The 20,955-nt window shown below is 42.5% G+C and overlaps 1 protein-coding gene across 4 annotated transcripts in view; it reads left to right on the top strand.

Annotated features, from left to right (window-relative positions):
- FRMD4A (FERM domain containing 4A) overlaps nucleotides 1-20,955 on the top strand; it is a 751,780-nt gene that overhangs the window by 260,495 nt on the left and 470,330 nt on the right. The window lies entirely within an intron of this gene.

Raw genomic sequence — 20,955 nt, 5'->3', positions numbered from 1 at the left:
CTGGGAGTTCTCAAGCAAAAAGATGCAGACCCTTGTTTATATTTGATTTTTTTTATTTTAAAAACACCTGGAAGAAATTACAGGCACAGCGGGATGAGATGTGGACACGGGGAGCAGTCACCAGTGGGCACAGCAGGAGAAGACAGGGACAAGAAGAGCAGTCACCAGCAGCAGAATCGGTGACTGCTTCGAGGAGGCAACACAGACGTGGAGCTCCAAGACGCAAAACAACACAGCACAGCGTTTAGGGATCTGAATAGTTCCCGGCGCTACACACACTGCTACGCAAGCTGTTGGCAACTTGTGAAGAGAATCTGCTGGCGTACAGTTTCACTGTCACGTTCCACAAAAAAAAAGCATTTTTGGAACTTGATGAATCACACAATTTCTGTGGAAATTAGCATGGCAGTTTTGTAACAAAGAGAAAATAGTGATATCTCCTTTGTTACAGTCTTGATGAATAGCTCTGTCTCTTAAAAATGAGAAACAGACATGAAAAAAATTATATAAAAGGGACAATAAGCATGATAAATATGGCCCTTAGTAAGAAAGCAGTTATTTTGCATATTTTACCAGCAGAATATGTTTTTTAAGTGTTCTTAATCCTACAGCTCTCACAGCAGAATTAATTGACCATTATCATCATAGTTATTTTGCAAAATGAGATTTGCTTTACAAAGAATTAAGAAGCAAGGATTGTAATGCTAGAGCTTCACACTTATGCAGAATTACCTGTTTATTCAAAAACTGTATTAATAAATATTTCAACATAGTTTTGTTCATCGCTTCTTAAAGGTGCTGTACCCATATTGTGGGCCTGACTGGGCACAATGCCAGTATTTGCGCAGTTGGGCAATTGTTTGCTACTGTACATGCACGAAAAGTCCTGATAACCTCTAAAGGCACATGCATTCCCCTGACTATGCTAGGACCCCGGGGCACAACCAGAAATGTGTGGGGCCTGTAGCAAACTTTTGAAGGGACACTGTCCTAACTTTTTGTAGAGAGATACCTTTCACTGCAGCAATTGTACATTGTATCTACCATAGTAGTGTCCTAATTCATTTCATGCCCTATATTACAATTATACCACGCAGTGCCCCCAATTCACATAATGCCACCGTGCTCTCAGTGCATATTATGCCACACTAGTGCCCCAGTTCGTATTGGCACTACTATCTCCTCTACCCCCCAAGTGCGCTGTCTTGGAGTAATCCTTGACTTCTCCCTCTCCTTCAAACCACACATTCAGCACCTCTCACAAACCTGCCGTTTTCATCTAAAAAATATTTCCTGGATCAGACCCTTTCTGACCCAGGATGCTACAAAGACTCTTATCCACTTACTGGTCATCTCCAGACTGGATTACTGTAATCTCCTCCTGACTGGCATTCCTGACAAATACCTCTCTCCACTCCAATCTATCCTCAATGCTGCTGCCCGGCTCATTTTCCTCACCAAACGCACTACGTCCACCTCTCCTCTCTTACTAGACCTTCACTGGCTCCACTTCCCTTTCAGAATCCATTTCAAGCTTCTCACACTTGCTTACAAAGCCCTCATCCACTCCTCTCCCATCTACATCTCTGACCTTATCTCGCTTTACACTCCCACCCGTCCTCTTCGCTCTGCTAATGCACGCCGACTCTCCTGCCTACGGATTACTTCCTCCCACTCCTACCTCCAAGATTTTTCACGTGCTGCACCACTTCTCTGGAATTCCCTACCTCTCCCCCTCAGACTCTCCACCTCTCTACAAAACTTCAAACGGGCTCTCAAGACCCACATCTTCACCAAACCCAGCCAAATCTCATCCTAAACCTCTGTTCCACGCTCTTTATGTACCCCATCTGTCTACCCCTCCCCTTTAGAATGTAAGCTCTCACGAGCAGGGCCCTCTTCCCTCATGTGCTTACCCTTTTCTTACTTTAATAATCTTCAGCTGCACCAAATCCAGCAGTCTTCTGCCACCTGATACTTATTCCAGTGTCATCTGCTGATGTAGCTATGTTTATTTACCCTGTACTTGTCCTATATTGTCGTCAACTGTAAATGGCTGTTTTCCTGTTTGATTATTTGTTTATGTACTCTGTAATTGGGCGCAGCGGAACCCTTGTGGCGCCATATAAATAAAGGATGATAATAATAATAATAATAATAACTTGGTAGATAACTATGTGATCTGCAGGTGAACAGGGCCTCCTAAGCCTATTGGTTCTATAGCTTTGCCCATTCTATGACCGCTGTTGCACATAGAGTCGCTGGCATTACAATTTGTTGCACAAAAACATGGGCGTTCCTGGCCGGTGACAGGTAGGTGGCCTGAAGTGAATGCAAACAGGCCATCTCATAGGCGTGCAAAATGGAGGGTGGGGATAGCAAGTCTGCGCTGTATAGGACTGAGACAGCTGGCCGTGTGGAGAGTGCCAGAGCTCCCTAAGGGCTCAGTACAAAAGTGCAGAAGGAAAAAAGGGGTTGTGCTCTCTCTACAATGGCGCTGGTCTCTCTTATGGTCACCTATGTATGTAGATAATACCCAGGTGTGAAAGTGTATGTTGAAACACATTGGTATGGTATGAATAAAATGGAATTTAATACAATACTAACATGCAATGTCTAAAAATAAGCAATACATTAAAAAAAACAAGTGGACTGGGAACAGGCCATGGGGGGAATGGGATCCTACCGATGCAGGTGGAGGAGCCGCAGGTGTCAAATAAAGGCAGGGTACCCCGGGGAATACCTTGTGGCGCTGCCCACCCCATGGACGTTTGATGGACTGTTTTCCTGATTGCCTGGAAGGGAATTCGATCAGAGGAGCCACCAGCAGGTTTTTTCCAGCAGCAGCAGCAGTACTAGTCTGCGAACGTCAGTGTCAGTGAGTGGCTGACTTGTAAGTAAGCTGCTGCAGCTTGCAGGGGAAAGAGAGGGGGAGCCAGACCAGGCTGAGGAGGAGCAGTGTAATTGCAGTGAGAGCCATCAGGGGTGTTTGTTTGGTGCACACCACAACATCTGACAATGTATCTGCTTTATTAGGATTGGTACAAGGGTGGATATTTTATATTGCATTGACCGTTAATAGATGGTGCTAGCCATGCCCAAAAGGTGGTGCTAGACACACTTCTCCGATGGTGCACCCCCTAATAAAATGCGCTGCACACGCCTATGATCGCATAGCGGCGATGCTTTTGTACTTCAGGAGTATCTCCCTGCCAGAGCAGCTCCTGCACCCTGGCAGGGAGATACCCATCGCTGCTCGGGTCGCAGCGGCTGCGTGTGACGTCACGCAGTCGCCGCGGGCCGCCCCCCCCCCCCCCCCCCCCCAACAGTCCGGGCATGCCTGCGTTGCCCAGACTGCACCCCCTAAATGGTGGCCAAATGCCGCCGGCCCGCCCCCTCCCGCCCAGCGACCGTCTCTGCCTATCAGTCAGCAGAAGCTATCACTAGCCTAATACAGCCGTCGGCCGTCTGGCATGTGCCGGTGCACTGCGGCGCCGCTGCGTGTGCAGTTCAGACCCGATCGCTGCTGTGCGAAAACGTACAGCAGCGATCGGGTCTGAATGACCCCCTATGACATTAGTAGAGCATGTTTGCGCCTCTGTTAATTGATGTATATTATTTAAACTGAAAAATATGTTACCTGAGAGTATGAGAAAAAAAGGAGAAAATATTTTTGCTCCAGGATATGTATAACACAAAGAAACATAAAAGTAAAAAAATCAATTTGTGTCCTCTTTTAAGTGTCATAACATTTCAGTTGTCCATTTCTTACAGTCTCTCTATATTAAACCACCGGAAGCATACCTCCCAACTTCTCTCCGTCCAAAGGAGGGACACCTTTGCGCACCGAAGCCATGCTTCCGAAAATAGGAGGCGTGGCCTCGTGGCAAGTGCCGCTATCGCAAACCATGCCCCCGTTTTACTCATTACTGGGGCATGAGAAGTGCTCTGTGAGCTGCTGGCCATGCCCCCTGTCCCTCTGCCAGGGAATAGATGCTGTGTGCAGCAGTGACGGGGAATCTCCCAACTAAACCCCTCCCCCACACACACACACTGCGGGACACTGCAACCTGCGGGTGGGACAGCGGGACAGACAGTGAAAAATGGGACAGTTGGGAGGTATGCAGAACTGCGGGATGCCGGCCACTCTCAGATGGTTTTTAAAAGGGGAAAATACTTACAAGGCAAAACCATGCCTTGTAAATGATTGCCCCTTTAAGAAAAGTCCAAGATCGTCCGGCATCCCGTGCCTCCGATGATCTCAGACTCCATTACATCTGTAAATTTGAAGCGTTATCATGCGAAAAAGTAAAAAAAAAATATTTTTGAACATTGATGCTTATTGTTGTTATATGTATCATGGAACACCAGTATTTTCACCTTTTTTCTCATGTATCTCATGGAATTAGCTGCACTAGGGGCCCAATTCAGATCTGATCGCTGGGCTGTTAATTTTGCTGTCCTGCGATCAGATGGTCGCTGCCTTCAGGGGTATTGTAAATTCGCCATGCAAGTGTGCGATCGCATGTGTAGCTGAGCTGCGAAAATCCACTTTGTGCAGTCTGTGCGCAACCCAAGACTTACTCGCAGTCTGTGCGATGAGAACAGGCTGATCGAGGCCGGAGCTGACGTCACACACCCTCCCTGTAAACGCTTGGTAACGCCTGTGTTTTCCCGAACACTTTCTGTAAACGCTCAGTTACCACCAAAAAAACGGCCTCTTCCTGTCAATCACCTTTGCGAACACCCGTGCGATCGTATTTTATCGCACCATCCTGTTGTTGCTGTCTGATGCACGTGTTCATTGCGGTGCATACACATGCGCAGTTAGGATCTGATCGCATGCTGTGTGAAAACAGTCAGCAGCAATCAGATCTGAATTAGGCCCTAAGTGCAGTGCAAAATAAAAGCATTTTTTTGTTTTAGTTACATACGTGACCTGAGATTCCTTTAGTCCACAAAAGCCACCTTTGCTTCTTTTTGGGTGTAATATACTATAAAATAAATACAGATCTGTGTAAATATGCATTTAGTTTATGAACATTGGGGGTTTTGAAAATCCTACGTGTAGTAAATCTATCCACAGGAGTCTGATGCTATAAAAGGAAAAAAAAGGACACAAAGCAATATTTCTATGTAGATCAGATAGCCACGTTACAGAGCAGTGTCCGCATCATATTGTCTGCACGTGCGTTACATTTTTGTCACTGGTCCAGATTCCAGCTAGTCACGAGAGTCCAGCGTTTATTTTGATCAGTTATGTCCTACAGCTGCAGGTCTTATGGCTGGATAGCACTGGGAAATTGTGCTGGCATAATGTATAGCCTCTCCACAGCTGTGGTCCATTTAATTAGAAGCAGGAAACAAGTCTTGAATACTCATACACATAAAGGCAGAACTGTTGGATTTTGTCTCTAATGTCAGGAAGAAGGATGCAGACAGATATGGTTAGATAATATCTGTATGTGCGTGAAGATAATGGCCAGTGAATGGCATGTCTCATGTAGTACAAGACGAAGGTCCTGTGAGGCAACCATCGACATGTGACTCACTGAGGTCTAAATCAGAAGTGTCCAGCCTTCATGTTGGCGGCTGACTTGGGTTGTCTGAGCAGCTAATTCTGCTGTCTGGGACACTTGCTGCAAGCCACCCAGCATTTTCTACAAACTTTATTGTTTTTCCTATTTTTTGTGAAAATGAAACAGAGTGGAAGAAGGGGGGAAAAAATATAATTTAAAGCCAGTCACGGCTCCTAATGCCAAAACATATGAAGTCTCTCTGTGTTTATTCTTAAGATTAAACCTTTCCAAGCTACAATGCAAGGATAACTTGAATTTAGAATGAGGTTTCAGTTCTTGTAATCCCATGTGCGCTGTTGTTTCAAAGATCATTTTACTATACTTTAACATATGTGGTCTTGATAGAAATCATCAAAGGCTTAATTCATAGGAGAATGATGCTGGATAACATCCATTTTTTTAAACTCTGAGATTCCAATTTATGACACCCATAATTCCACAGTCACATGACTCCAGACACACACTATAGGTAATACATTATACCTCATTTTGCTCCAAATTTGGCAGTATAGTAACAAACACCAGTACCACCTCGTTATCATCATGTGGTTAGATCTGCGTGAAGTCTCAGGCATCATCTTATGCGCAGACTACCCAATCCTAGGTTTCATGTGATACATGCATGGAATAAGATAGTAACAGAATGAGCGTATATTGGCCCTCATTCCGAGTTGTTCGCTCGCTAACTGCTTTTAGCAGCATTGCACACGCTAGGCCGCCACCCTCTGGGAGTGTATCTTAGCTTAGCAGAATAGCGAACGAAAGATTAGCAGAATTGCGAATAGAAAATTCTTAGCAGTTTCTGAGTAGCTCCAGACCTACTCACAGATTGCGATCAGCTCAGGCCGTTTCGTTCCTGGTTTGACGTCACAAACACGCCCTGCGTTCGGCCAGCCACTCCCCCATTTCTCCAGACACTCCCGCGTTTTTCCCTGATTACGCCTGCGTTTTTCCGCACACTCCCAGAAAACGGCCAGTTTCCGCCCAGAAACACCCACTTCCTGTCAATCACACTCCGATCACTTCAACGATGAAAATTCTTAGTTCGGACGTGAGTAAATCTTCTAAATTTTGTGCTAAAATACTTACCGCATGCGCACTGCGTACCATGCGCATGCGCATTTTTGCCTTAATCGCTCCGTTGCGAAAATCGGCAACGAGCGAACAACTCGGAATGACCCCCCATTGTGTGCAATTTGTAATGTAACTACGACAATAAGGGGTCTATTTGTTGTCTAAAATACGTACTTTACAAAGAATTATGTTGTGTAAAACATGTACTGTACTTGTGGAAGCGTGTTGCATAAAGTATTTACTGTGCTTGAGTATTTTGTGTAAAATATGTACTAGAAAAATCGTTATGTTGTGTATAACACTTTGCAAAATAATAATGTTAAATAATAATAAATGTTATTTATACAGCACTGTTCTCCCAATAGGGAAAAAGGGGGGTATCCAAATTGGTTCGCAGGAGGGGTATCCAATTAGCACCGATGCGTGCCTGAGGCACACAAAGCATAATCCGCAATAAGTGCCCCCTAGACCCACAATAAGTGCCGCAAGCTTTTTACCTATGTATTTTCGTGTGAAAAACAGGTGTTTTTTGTGGGACCTAATTGGATTGGAAAGGCTCATAAAAAAACGCAAAAGAACACTGTTTCCCGTAATTGGATACCCCCCAAACAAAGTGCTTTCAATTTGCATCTAAAAAACACAAGATACAAAGTAAGCTTAACAAAAAAGAGAACTAAGCGTTTGGGTTGTACTTTTTTCTGTAACTAAAAGAACATTAGTGAAATGCGTGAGAAACAGCTAAGTATTGAGTTTGTATTTTAAGGATTCTAGAGTGGAGCCCTCCTAGAACAGTGCAGAGCAGCAAGTTCCAAAGAGTTGGAGCCGTAAAGCTAAAAGCTCAACTCACAAATTAATTAAGGGAAATTCTAGGTACTGCTAATAGTCCTTCATCAACAGATCATAGTAAACAAGTAGGGCAGTAAGAAATTAGAAGCAGCTCCAGGTACCTTAGGCCCTGGTCATGTAGGGCTTTACAAGTCAGTAAGCCAATCTTATAAAAGATTCACCATCTTATAGGCAGCCAGAGAAGGGAGTAGAGGATGAATGTTATGTGGCTAGAACGGGGCTGGTTAGTTAACAGCCTGGCAGCTGCATTTTGTACCAGCTTCAAGCTGGGACAGAGGTAGAGGGCATTGCAGTAGTCTAGGTGTGATGCTACTGTACAAATGCATGGATGACTTTTGGCAGAATTAAGTGCTTGATTCTGGCTATATTCCTCAGATGAAAGAATGAGGATTTGATTGTGGCTGATACCTGTTTAAGTATTAAGCATCTATCCAGAACAACACCAATATTGTGCTCATGATCAGTGTTTTGTAATTCTGAACCCCCAAACCTATTGACCTATTATAAGGCCCCCTGTTTTATCAGGGTTCAGTCACAGCCAACTGGCACTCATCTATTCTTGGAGCTCAGCTAGATAGCCATATTAGCATTGTTACTAGAAACGTACGATTCGGTTTCCGACGATGAATTAGAACCAACCGTTTCAGCCACATAACACCTACTTTCCCTGCAAAAATGGGCCGGCACACATCTCTAGTTGTTACTGGGCTCACAGTACCCGGAGTTAAGGATAGGTACAGTTTTGTATCGTCTGCATAGCAGTGGTAGACCAGGCGATGGCGTCTGATTATTTCACATAGTGGTAATGCTGTATAGTAAACATAGAAACCTAAAATAGGACAGCAGATAAAAACCACTTGGACCATCTAGTCTGCCACATTTGCCCTTCATAAGTGACCCTTATGTTTCAAATTAACAGTTTTCCTATTTCACTTTCATTGCATCTTTTGGGCAGTATTCCTTGGACTGCGTAAGTCAAGGTACCCGCAGTCTGCCCATAATATACTGGTGAAGTAACTACAATTATACCCTTGTAGCAGTGCCCTTAGCTGACTTTATTACATCTCAGACAGAAGCATGGTTTATTAAATGAGCCAACATGTGATTGTGGCTTGCAAAAGACTATGCAACATGAGGAAATGGGATGGATGGATGGATGAATGAATCGACATATTAAAGTGATTTTAGTTTTATTGTCTATTATATTTCCTGAAATAATGGATTTTGTATATCCCCATGAATAAGTTAGTATTAAGGTCTGTACCAGACAAATCTATTTGAATACAGTTACCAGTAACTAATAATAAGACTGGTACATTGCAGTGTATAAGGAAATTTCTAGAAACACATATTTGGTTTTAAATAAATTGCAGGAGTAGTGTTAACCATATGATAATTATATCATTCATTAAAGAAGACATGAAATTCAGGGGCAGATTGTGTCCTTTGAGTAGTACAAGTAAAGTTAATTAACATGCAGGATCAACAAGAGAATTCTACAATACTGAATGCTACCAAAACAAAGAAGAGCTACACAATGTTAACATAAGATACAGCGCCACCTACTGCTCCTCTAGTATAGTTTCCCAAGTAATACATAGGGCATAGTTACCTACTTTCCCAGAATGTTCAAAGGACTCATGAATTTTGAGAACTTAATTTGTTCTGATTTCGCAACCTGCTACTTATCATATATCCTTCTCTGGAGTTTGTATGCTAGATCTGCCCTTTAAATCTTTAAATCCTGGTGGCTGTCCCACGTAAATATCCTGCATGTTCTTTGTGGCATACACGGTAAGCAAAGGTAAGAAAAAGGTTTTGGAAGGGAGTGCAGCTGCTAATGAGCCTCCAACATCAGGGACGGAGCTGCATTTTTTTTCATCTATGGTATCTCCATGTTAGAGCAGTGCCATAAGAAGTGTAGGAGTGAGGGGCAACTGGATGGGATGGAGACAGATGCTCTAAGCATTGTGTGCTCTTCTGGATTTATATTGTCAAGCTTTTGTAGGGTTTAATTATACACTTATGTACGCCTGAGTCATGTCCAGTGCAAATGCTATTTTTGAGCTAGCTACATCTTGAGATATACAACATCATGCATATCTTTAGCGGGTGCAGGGTGGCCCACACCGTACACCCTGCACCCATTCGTAAAACATACATCTTCGTAGGTGCTTTATAAGCCTCTGAGAAAATGACACAGGTGCCAGTTTCACAAAGATATGCACATTCATAGAAATCACCAGGAAAATGGTACTGGAGCCTACTCGGGACACGCACTGGCAAGAGGGGGGCGGGCCTGCACGGAGACTAAACACAGGACCCTCCTCTGGTAAGACACCCCTGCACAACATGTACTGTACATCTGGTTAGCTTTTTGAATGAACTCCTGGAGTTTAATGCGTCTCTATTGTATAACAGCTTGGTTCCACGTTACTAGAATCCCTATCGTGAATAACACATTCTATTCACTTAACAAGGTTTGAGTAAATACAAAACTCACAGGGTCCTAACAATGGAAGAGAAATACTGCTGTTATCATATTTCTTGTGTTGTTGTCATCAGCAATACAAGAACCGCTGCATTCAGTGAGGACACTTCCTATTTTCTGTCTACACCTCATTTATTTACAATGGAATTGTTTGCATTATGTCTGCTCTGTGAATAGCTAATGCACACAGACAAAACACAAGAAAAAACTGTCTGAAAAGAATTGACAGTACCAATGACTTCATGTGTTCTAAAGGCTTCAACTGGCTTTACAGTAAGGGTGTGTACACACGGTGAGATATTTTCTTTCGATTTTGACTATATAGTCAAAATCGCAAGAAAAGTTAGTGCAGATCGCAAGGTGAAAGTCACCTTGCGATCCCGATTCGATCCCGATGCGCGGTCCCGCCAGGTCAGCATCACAAGAAAAGATAGACTGCGCAGGCAAGTCAATCCTTGCTAGATCGATGTACTATCTAGTTCATCTCACATGTCAATGAAATCTCACATAAGCCAAAATCTCACATAAGCCAAAATCGTAAGCACACATGGTCCATATCTTAAGAAAAGTTAGTCAAAATCTGTGGCGCTGGGCTCCAGGGAGTTCAAGGGAAATCGCAAGTAAAAATCGGGCATAGCAAGGATCTCACCGTGTGTACACACCCTAAGTCCAGGGGCGCTGCAGGGGGATCGGGGCCAGGTCCATGCTGTTGCTCCCACCCTCTAGGCTCTGCATACACATCACTGGCTATTTTGAGCTAAAAATATTCTCAACCCTATCTCAGTGCTGCCAACCAATATGAACTACAGTTAATACGGTAAAATTCCTTAATGGACAACACCATAGCAAGTTCAAGACATTTTTGTACTGATTTGTCAGGAAATTATTCTTGCACTGGATTTGGTCTTTTACTTTAGGACCAAAGCAGAAAACTGTCAATTCATCTCACTAAATTGATTTTGTTTTAAATGTTAAACAAGACAAGGAACACAATTGGATAGTTATGCTCCGATTAGTAAGAAACCAATGCAGGCATGGGACCTGAGCGGCAGGGTATAGGGATAATGGACTTGGTACAATATATTTAAATTCAGGCATGTGGAAAGTTCTATTTTAACAAGAACCAGTAATAGATGTTCTCTTTCTGTCCTTTTTATTTGTTTTCTAAAGCTAGAACATAGGTTGCAACCAGGTTAGCTGAAACATCTATAAAATGAACAGCTTTATGACCGTGGAGTCAGGCCGATAATGACTTCCAAGATCTTTGGGAATGTTTCTAAAAACGGTGCCTTTGCCTGGTGCTCTGGAGAGATTAATCAGGAGGTCAACTGCAGTCTTGCACTTTCCCAGGCTTCCAATAGGGCCGCCACTACATAACTTGGAGAATGTTTCCGAATGTTTGTATCACCACAGATATAAAGCTCATGGTTTTTGTAATATTTACTGTGCGGCTAATGTGTGGTATAAAATATCTGTTGTAATTCTGAGCATTCATTAAGATACAGAAGATACATGACGTAAGACTTTACCAAAGGCGATGCCACAATCTTCTTCCCATAACAAAGAAAAACATCTCCAGGCCGTAGTTAGGTTCTTTATATACTAGTACTGCATACATTCTCCAGAGGGGAGTTTTCAGCATATGTATTACAGTAACAGCAACATTTTGTACAACTGTTTGTACTATATTAAACCCATAATATAGATGTAACATAAGTATTATAATTGGTTCAAAATATACTCTTTTGTCTACTGTCTTTTGCATTTTATAATTAATGTATAGAACAAATTAAAAGATGGCATACAGCTTGTCCTCCTACATCCTTGCTGCAGTCATGTTAAACAGCTCTTCTAGTCACGCCATGCCAGGATTTGGTAGCGTCGATCATCTTTATGTGCGACTTTTCCCATTTAAATGCATCTAAGTCACATCGCTATGCAAATACGATGCTCAAGCAACTTATGCTAATTAAATAATATGCGGCATACCTATATTCTGTGTGTGAATGGGGCTGTATCTGCATATGAAATGCTATGTTACAATGTATTCCTGGAAATCACTGTAACATAGCATTTCGTATGCAGTTACAGCCACAGTCACGCACAGAATATAGGCATGCCGCATATCATTTAATCAGCATTTGCTGCTTGTATGTCCTCTTCACTTAGCAATGCGAATAAGACGCATTTTCTGCAAAAAAAGACTCGAAACTTTAGCAGAGCTCCCGGGGAGGTGTCGGCTGTCTCACGCCAGGCATCTCCTGCTGCATGGCATATTGAGGCAAGATGTATGTGGACACATCTGTAGCTCTGCGTCACACAGATCTCTCTTCTTGGCAGCAAAAAGCAAGCTCTTATATATAGTACATGCGCAGAAGCGACTTTACGCATTTTGCGTACAGTATGCTCGTCCATACTCAACCGATGCGGTCTTTCCATGAAATAGCACATTTCAGGAGGTGGCAAAGCACAGAACTACCTGGATTTGTGGGAGTATCATGGGATTGCATCAACGCTCAGTGTGATTCTAAGTCACATGTACAGGAAGGAATAGGGAGTCTTATTCTGACCTGGTGCAAGTGCCATTACTGTTGCAGCTAACATCTTAAAATCAATGGGTGTTACTGGTTTCCGCTTGCACACGAACAATTCCCCACATTAGCAGAATGGATACTTGCATTAGCATAAAGTATTAAACCTGGCTTCAGCGGCTGCCCACAACTACAGCCACTTATCTTGCCCCTCAGAATAAGCCCCTGTGCCTCCCGTCTTTGTTTAAAAATCAGAACATTTTAGATCAGGTACAACATAAATCCACCGTCCAGCCGTTCACACGGCTCGTCTTCCACATCCATTTTCCTCTTTCCACCAAGAGATTCATCAAAAACAGGACACTATTGTGAAAAAATGGTTTGTTGTGAGCCATGGGACTATAGCTGGGGTGCTAGATAAATAGTCGAGATTTACCATTCACATGAGCGTAATATGTAATTGCACGGTTCCAAACCATTAGTAATTTTGGGTTGGGTATGAAATGCCGGCAGTCAGGATTCCGACGGTCAAATTCCGACAGTGGAATTCTGGTAGTCACAATTGATGACAGATTCTAGTGAGTATTCTAACCCACTCCTCTCACAGAATAACCCACCACACCTGCAGCCTAACTCTAACCGTTCCCTGCCGCAGCCTAACCCTAACCATCCCCACTTTAACCCTAACCAGCCCCACCCGCAGCCTGTCCCTATCCGTCTCCACCCACAGCCTAACCATACCCCTCCCCTCCTGCAGCCTAAAACTAACCGTTCCCTGCCGCAGCCTAACCCTAACCATCCCCACTTCAACCCTAACCAGCCCCACCCACAGCTTATCCCTATCCGTCCCCACCCACAGCCTAAACATACCCAGAGGTGGATTGGCCATAGTGTTTACTGGGAAGATTCCCGGTGGCCTGACGCACTCGTGGGGCCTATTTTGTTTTGAGGACATGTGGTCCTTTTTATAGTCATAATGAATAAGATGCAAAATAATTTGCATATATGAAAATGACTTTGCCACTTAGCCTGTGTATGCTCTGTTTGCCTGCTTGGCTGACATATAAGATTGAGTGAATAGTGATTGGGATAAGGTTGGTGTAATAAAAAAGAAAATATATATTTCTAAAGAATTATATAGTTTCCTAAATTCTAAAGTCGTATTATATAATGTGCTCATAATATTTAATTTTATTTCTTTTTAACTTCCCCCTTGTTGCTGGACATGCCCACTATCTGGAAAGTCTTGGGGGGAGGGTGCTGCTGCCATGGCCCATGGCTAGACCTTACACCTCTGGTGCTGCCCATGTGGGGCCACTAGTACAAATTTTTCCAGGGCCGCTTTTTGTTCCCAATCCGCCCCTGACCATACCCCTCCCCTCTTGTAGCCTAACACTAATTATTTCTAGTGTGAAATTTGCCCCAATTGTTCTACATGGTATTCCCAAAACTCTGTTTATAGGGGGTCATTCCTAGTTGATCGCTAGCTGCTGTTGTTTGCTGCATAGCGATCAGTGTAAAAAACGGCTAATCTGCGCATGCGTATGCACCGCAATGTGCACGCGCGACGTACGGGTACAAAGTTCTAGCGAATCTTTCAGTTGCACGGCACAACGTAGGATGATTGACATGAAGTGGGCATTTCTGGGTGTCAACTGACAGTTTTCAGGAAGTGTTTGGAAAAACGCAGGCATGCCAGGGAAAACGCTGGCGTAGCTGGGCGAACACTGGGCGGGTGTGTGACGTCAAAAGCTGTTCCTCCAACATTAGAATCAACGCACACGAAGAGTAACTACAGGGCTGGTCTTGTTTTGCACAAAATGTTTTTGCATGCGCTCTGCTGCACAGGCGATCGCACTTCTGCACAGGCGGTCGCACTTCTGCAAAGCGAAAAAATACACCCCCCTGTGGGCGGCAACAATGCGTTTGCACGGCTGCTAAAAACTGCTAGCGACCGATCAACTCGGAATGACCCCCAAAGACTATTCAAAGAAAAGCTGTATGTACATATACAGGAAGAAATGAAATACCAGGGAATGCAGCACAGCAAAGCGAAACATAAATATCTTATTGCTGGAGCTGTGCACCAATCAAAATGTCTTTTGCAGTGAAATTCAATTTGAGCAAAATACCAGCGCACCCTTCCTTATGTTTAATAACAATCTACAATCAGTTCATGTAATCCTTAGTACTTAAAGCACTTTTTAGTGTTTATTTCATTTGTTGGTCTTAGTGCCATGGGACAAGGAATGTACATGCCAAACTCTGCTTCAGATTTTAAAAATCTAGCTTTTATGATATTATTCACAGATCTTTATTCTTCTGTAGTTTACCGAAAATATGTTATCTATTAAAATCAAGCTTGGCTCTACAAAGAAAGACACGTACAGACCCCTTTTCACCATGTGTGCGCCAGACGCAGGATATGCATGTAATGAGTTGGATGAATACTAAAAGCAGCGGGTTATATTCAGCTTTCAATTACTTTGCCCCATTTTCAAGCCCAGAAAATATAGACAGTATAAGCAAAAATTCCCAGGCTGGCCATCGGGGCATTATGTCATTTGTTTTGTGAGAGCCATTGACTATACTGGAGCCTTTTTACCGCAAACACATGTACAGATTGTGTTTTCTGTGTTTTGTATATGCATTATGCCTTGTCATCCATCTAAAGGAAAGAAAGTACCTAAAAACCAAACACAGGTGTGTGTAAAGCTTTTTGGGTAATGATTCTTCAGTTGGAAGTTATGGCATATATTTGTTCTTCATTCATTAAGTAAAATTTTAAACAAAAATTTGAAAGCACTTTGATCTAGTCTAATTGGATATAAGTGAAGCTGTGTTAAATGGCAACATTTAGAATTCTGTATGTTTCCCACTTAGGGGGGTTTACTATTATCCTCAGTAATTTTCAGCAGGAAAAAGTGGTCTTTTATCGTGATAAAAGACAGGCGGTCAATTCAGGCTATCCAATTAGAGCCCATTTGTTTAGTGCGGCAAATTACCCTGTGATAAAGCTAAATATTTATCGTATATAATACCCTTTATGAGGTCTAAGAACACTGTACGCTATTTATGTATGAAGTACCGTAAGGGTACGCTAGTTGCGTAACAATCGCTTTGCCGTGATCGAGACGCTCAAGCGTCACGTTCACTCACGGCCAAGAGATCACAGGCAGGCACGTTATTGGCTGTTAACTAAAGTAATGATTCGCTATAGCGTAGCGAACGCTCGGGACCACGAGGAGATCACCAGCGGAGCTGACGCTCACTATATTAAACCTTTGTATCTAAACCATAAACAGTGTATTGTGCAGTAAAACCTTAGTGTAATGTTAGAGAGTAAATGCAACACAGTATAACCTTATTACCTTTAAAAGCTGTTTGAGCGTCACCAACGCTCTGAGAATACTTAATACTATAAGAAACACACAGATACCGTGCTCAGGGTCCAACGCCTAAAATATATATTATGAATGCTATACTTGCAAAAGAGTTAAACACAATACAAGTCATACACTACAATATAACATAGACTACATAACCAGATAACTACACAGGAAATACAATACAATACGATTTAAGGGAAAATGAGTGAGAAAGAGAAGGAGAGAGAGAGAGAGAAATTGAGAGAGATTGGCCCACAATAACAAGAAGATCAATATAGTTGCGGAGAAACACTTACGCACAAGGGGAAACGATCGCATGCGCCTCGATATCCAGCTCCCGATTATCAGCAATGAGAACCGTTGAAGAGAGTGAACTGGATATGGTCGGCCTGCCTATTTATGCCCCACACACACAATACAATTCAATGGTCCCTACAATCTCATTGTTCATTGGACACAGGAATTCGGCTTCGCATTATAACAAAAGGTCATAGGTTGATTCATACAGGTGGGCTGTGACTATTTCCAACAGCTCAGGTGGGAGGGAAACTGGGTTTCCCGCCGCATGGGTAATAAAGTGCAAATAAAGTAAATGTTCATAAACTTCTTATGTCCATAACTATTCGCACGAGCGATTGATCTGCTTCAAACCAACACCGGAATATTTCTAATTAAATATTCTTCCGATGGATACTAAACACCACTGTATTACTCCTGTCTGACCCTTCGTATCAAACAAAGAGGGATTTCTCTGTTCATGAACATTCTATATTAACCAAACTTGCAGAATCTATCAAAGGGACCATGATCTACAAAATACATTATATAGTGAAAATATGTAATGATTGAGTCGCACGCTACGATCGCATAAACTCTACCGTAAATACGCATACCATGCGCCTGCGGGTGCCCGCGACTGTGAGTATGCGCACGTACGGGAGAGCGTACGCATGCGCAGCACGGACCTGTGTGAGGTGCAAATATGGTAGTGTGCATAGAGATATTTTTCTGACTTTGACAGTCCACCCTTTGGCAGTCAACAATAACTGAAATACAAAGGAGAAAGAAATGCTCTGCGCACCAAAAATCACTTTGAATTGATTGATTGATTAATTAAGTGCAGTCTAGCAAGGAGAATGATTGACTCAATGAAACTTGACCTTTTTTATAGTGAAAAATATTTTATAAAACAGTTAATGACACAAAACAAAGTAAATAAGACAAACAATACATATATATATATATATAGCAGTATAAAAACCGGAGGTATTTCACCTCTTGCAAGTGTAAATAGAAACACTGTATCTAACTTTTATAAACGTGCTGTTTAAACAGCATACACTGTATCTAAAATGCAGATCGGATATCTTAAGTGAAAGAGGCTCTATACAAAGAGCAACAATCGATTCTAACACTGGCGTCCCAGTGTGGAATCAAATAAAATGTCCACAGATGGCTCCACAATAAAATTATTAGAAGCAAAGCAAGTAATAATAGTTACCCTCGTGCTGATTCCTGAGATGTAATGCAGAGTCCTGTATGCATTTGCACGGGGAGAATGTAAAGATTGGTAGTTGCTGCCACAATGGTAATTAAAAGACAGACTTGTTGGAATATTTATTCTCCGTAATAATAGCCGTCAGTTGACCGTCAGATGATGACATGTAGGGAGTTTCCCAGCAAGGGACCTGATCCGTATGGCTATCGGTAACAGCATGGAACGGCAAAACCGCTGATGGCTGGCGCCGCACTGGTGTCACAGCGGAGATCCGTCTATATCCAGCTTGTCGCTGCGACAAGCTGGATATAGACGGATCTCCGCTGTGACACCAGTGCGGCGCCAGCCATCAGCGGTTTTGCCGTTCCATGCTGTTACCGATAGCCATACGGATCAGGTCCCTTGCTGGGAAACTCCCTACATGTCATCATCTGACGGTCAACTGACGGCTATTATTACGGAGAATAAATATTCCAACAAGTCTGTCTTTTAATTACCATTGTGGCAGCAACTACCAATCTTTACATTCTCCCCGTGCAAATGCATACAGGACTCTGCATTACATCTCAGGAATCAGCACGAGGGTAACTATTATTACTTGCTTTGCTTCTAATAATTTTATTGTGGAGCCATCTGTGGACATTTTATTTGATTCCACACTGGGACGCCAGTGTTAGAATCGATTGTTGCTCTTTGTATAGAGCCTCTTTCACTTAAGATATCCGATCTGCATTTTAGATACAGTGTATGCTGTTTAAACAGCACGTTTATAAAAGTTAGATACAGTGTTTCTATTTACACTTGCAAGAGGTGAAATACCTCCGGTTTTTATACTGCTATATATATATATATATGTATTGTTTGTCTTATTTACTTTGTTTTGTGTCATTAACTGTTTTATAAAATATTTTTCACTATAAAAAAGGTCAAGTTTCATTGAGTCAATCATTCTCCTTGCTAGACTGCACTTAATTAATCAATCAATCAATTCAAAGTGATTTTTGGTGCGCAGAGCATTTCTTTCTCCTTTGTATTTCAATTAGTTGTTCAGCCTAACCAGCTGTTTTTGCTCAGCAGCCCTAGAGATCACAATTTTCACTGATTACCATCTGGTAAATTACTACCATACATTATTTTAGCGCCAGATATATATACAGTTTGAGATTTATCTCTAGCTGTAGGTATATATAAGTTTTCACGCTAAGTCAACAATAACTGCCACTTCCTGAAAACATTTCAAAAGGAGAAAAATATATGTTAGGGGTTAATACATTTACATGGTTGGGTAAGGGAGGAGAGGAGATGGTAGGAAAAGGGTATGACCTAGTGAGATAGCAGAAGCATGTGTGTATGAATCCGTGCTTGGGGGTCATGTATCATCGTGCTGTACGTGTTTTAAATCAAGCTTCGAGGTATTGCGAAGTATACATGTGAATTCCTTCTTATCCCGTGGTACGGGTCTGTGGATGGGCTGTCAAACTTTACCGAGCTCTTTTCGGCTTTGGTTGTAACAAAATGGGGGAGCACATTTTAGTTGATGATACATGAATGGGGGAGATATGTGATTGCTGATATCTGTGCCTGTATTCCCTATCGACTATGTGTGTCATTACCTGAGGGTTGTAGAAATGAAGAAAAGACATAATTACGGTAAATGCGGTGGTATTCTATGTCAGGTAAATGTACAGTCGTCGATTGAGGTCTTGTTTGGTGTCTGTTGAATGCAGTCTTCTTTGTGCTTTTGCCCATAAGGTGCGAGCAAAAGCTGTCAATGTCCATAGATTTACAAAAGTGTTGGGCTAGCGTAATTTTAAAATTTCTAGGGAAACTGGGGATCCATGGCATAGTTCATCAAAAATCTGTGTATCAGGTTGTCAAACTTCTTCTTTAATCCCTCTGTTGTCTGTATATCGGCTCATCAAATTCCTCGTCCAAGTGGGTCTTGTTACCTTGGAGGAAACGGAAAAACAGGTGAAAGAAACGGACCGTAGAAATCGCATTTTCATCACATCATTGTTTCTACATTTGGGTCATAAATCAAGTCCAGGTTAATTACAGTTTCCTCACTCCTTAAACTCATTACCCTAGTACGATGATTGCACTTCATTAAAGCCTGACCGCATCTAAATATCAATCCAATCGATATGACAACACCTAAGATACATAGGAGAAACTTCCCAACATCCATTATGACTCCTTGAGCCCAGTCTCCTAAACCAGAAAACCAATTTCGCGGGTTCAACCATGACACCCAACCAGTCAGCTCATTACCTACAGCAGCAAGAGTGAGATTGTGTCTCCTGCGAAATTCCCACTTCAATTGGAGAATATCGTCCATCTTTTGGTCTATGACCTCGACCGGATCCTCGGTGCTATTCGTAATATATGTGCAACATTTCACGCCGTATTGTGTTGCCAGTGTGACACAATATCCGCCTGTCACTGCTGTGAGGTAATTGAGAACCATTCTATGCTGTACCAGTTCTGTTTTGTAAGCCTGAAGTTCTCTTCCAGTATACCTAAACGTGTCATCATACATTTCAGTGATATTATCTAACAAATTGGCGAGCGCAGAAATGTATTTATAATTCAGCACTCCTCTAGCGGTGCGGGTGAAATCTAACGCGATTAAGAGTTGAATCCCGGTGGATTCACTTATCAGATCAGAGGCCGGATGCTCTGTCTTCTCTATCAGGTGCCTTTTAACAACGTGCTCGTAATGGGTGTGAGTATAAGGAGCTTGGGCACCATGGTGTATGTCTTTCATTTTGTCATGTGATACAGTCATTACTTCAGGCAGTACTTTTCCAATATAACACAATCCTTCAGAGTTTGGGGCAAGCCACTTGTACGCCTTTCTCCCGCATATGAAATATGCATCATCGGGGAGAACATATGAGACGGAGTAGGACATAACCATATTACACACCTTCCATGTGAAATCTCCTAACCCTAATTCTTCCATCTGCTTAGTACACGTATCAGGTTGTACGATATGTGCACAGTATCCTGGTGATACCTCTCCAACTTTAGTAATCCTATTTCCTAAGGTATACCTATACCGGAAAGATTTTCCTCTACTGGCTATGTGGCGTACAAGCTCTGTATCTGTAGGCATTCTATCTGCTCTATGCGAAAAGGTCATGGTGTGGTTACTCCATGACACTTCCCAATTTCCCGGTTTTCGGGGATTGGAGATGTTGAAACATAATAGGGACCTATCCACATGGTATTGGTGGAGCTTCAAACTAGGAGGGCTGGAGATATTAAACCTCCGGTCCACCGGTCTCCCACCATTTAACTCAAGTACCTCCTCTATCGTTAAAGGAAATGGTACTAGCCCTGATTTGCTATGACCCTGAGGTACTTGAGAGCATACCCAACAATCTGTTTTGTTTAACACATTACCCACTAAGGAGTGATAGTCACTCAATGGATGCCGGTCCATATGGATATTAAAACTGGATTGGCATTTCTTAATGCACCCATCCTCAATGACATTGTTACAGAGCCTACAGATACAGTTTTCTTCAGCTAACAATCCTTC

This window comes from Pseudophryne corroboree, chromosome 6 (assembly GCF_028390025.1).
Source record: "Pseudophryne corroboree isolate aPseCor3 chromosome 6, aPseCor3.hap2, whole genome shotgun sequence".
NCBI lineage: Eukaryota > Metazoa > Chordata > Amphibia > Anura > Myobatrachidae > Pseudophryne > Pseudophryne corroboree.
The sequence above is the reverse complement of the archived record's forward strand: the minus strand, read 5'-3'. Positions and strand labels throughout refer to the sequence as shown.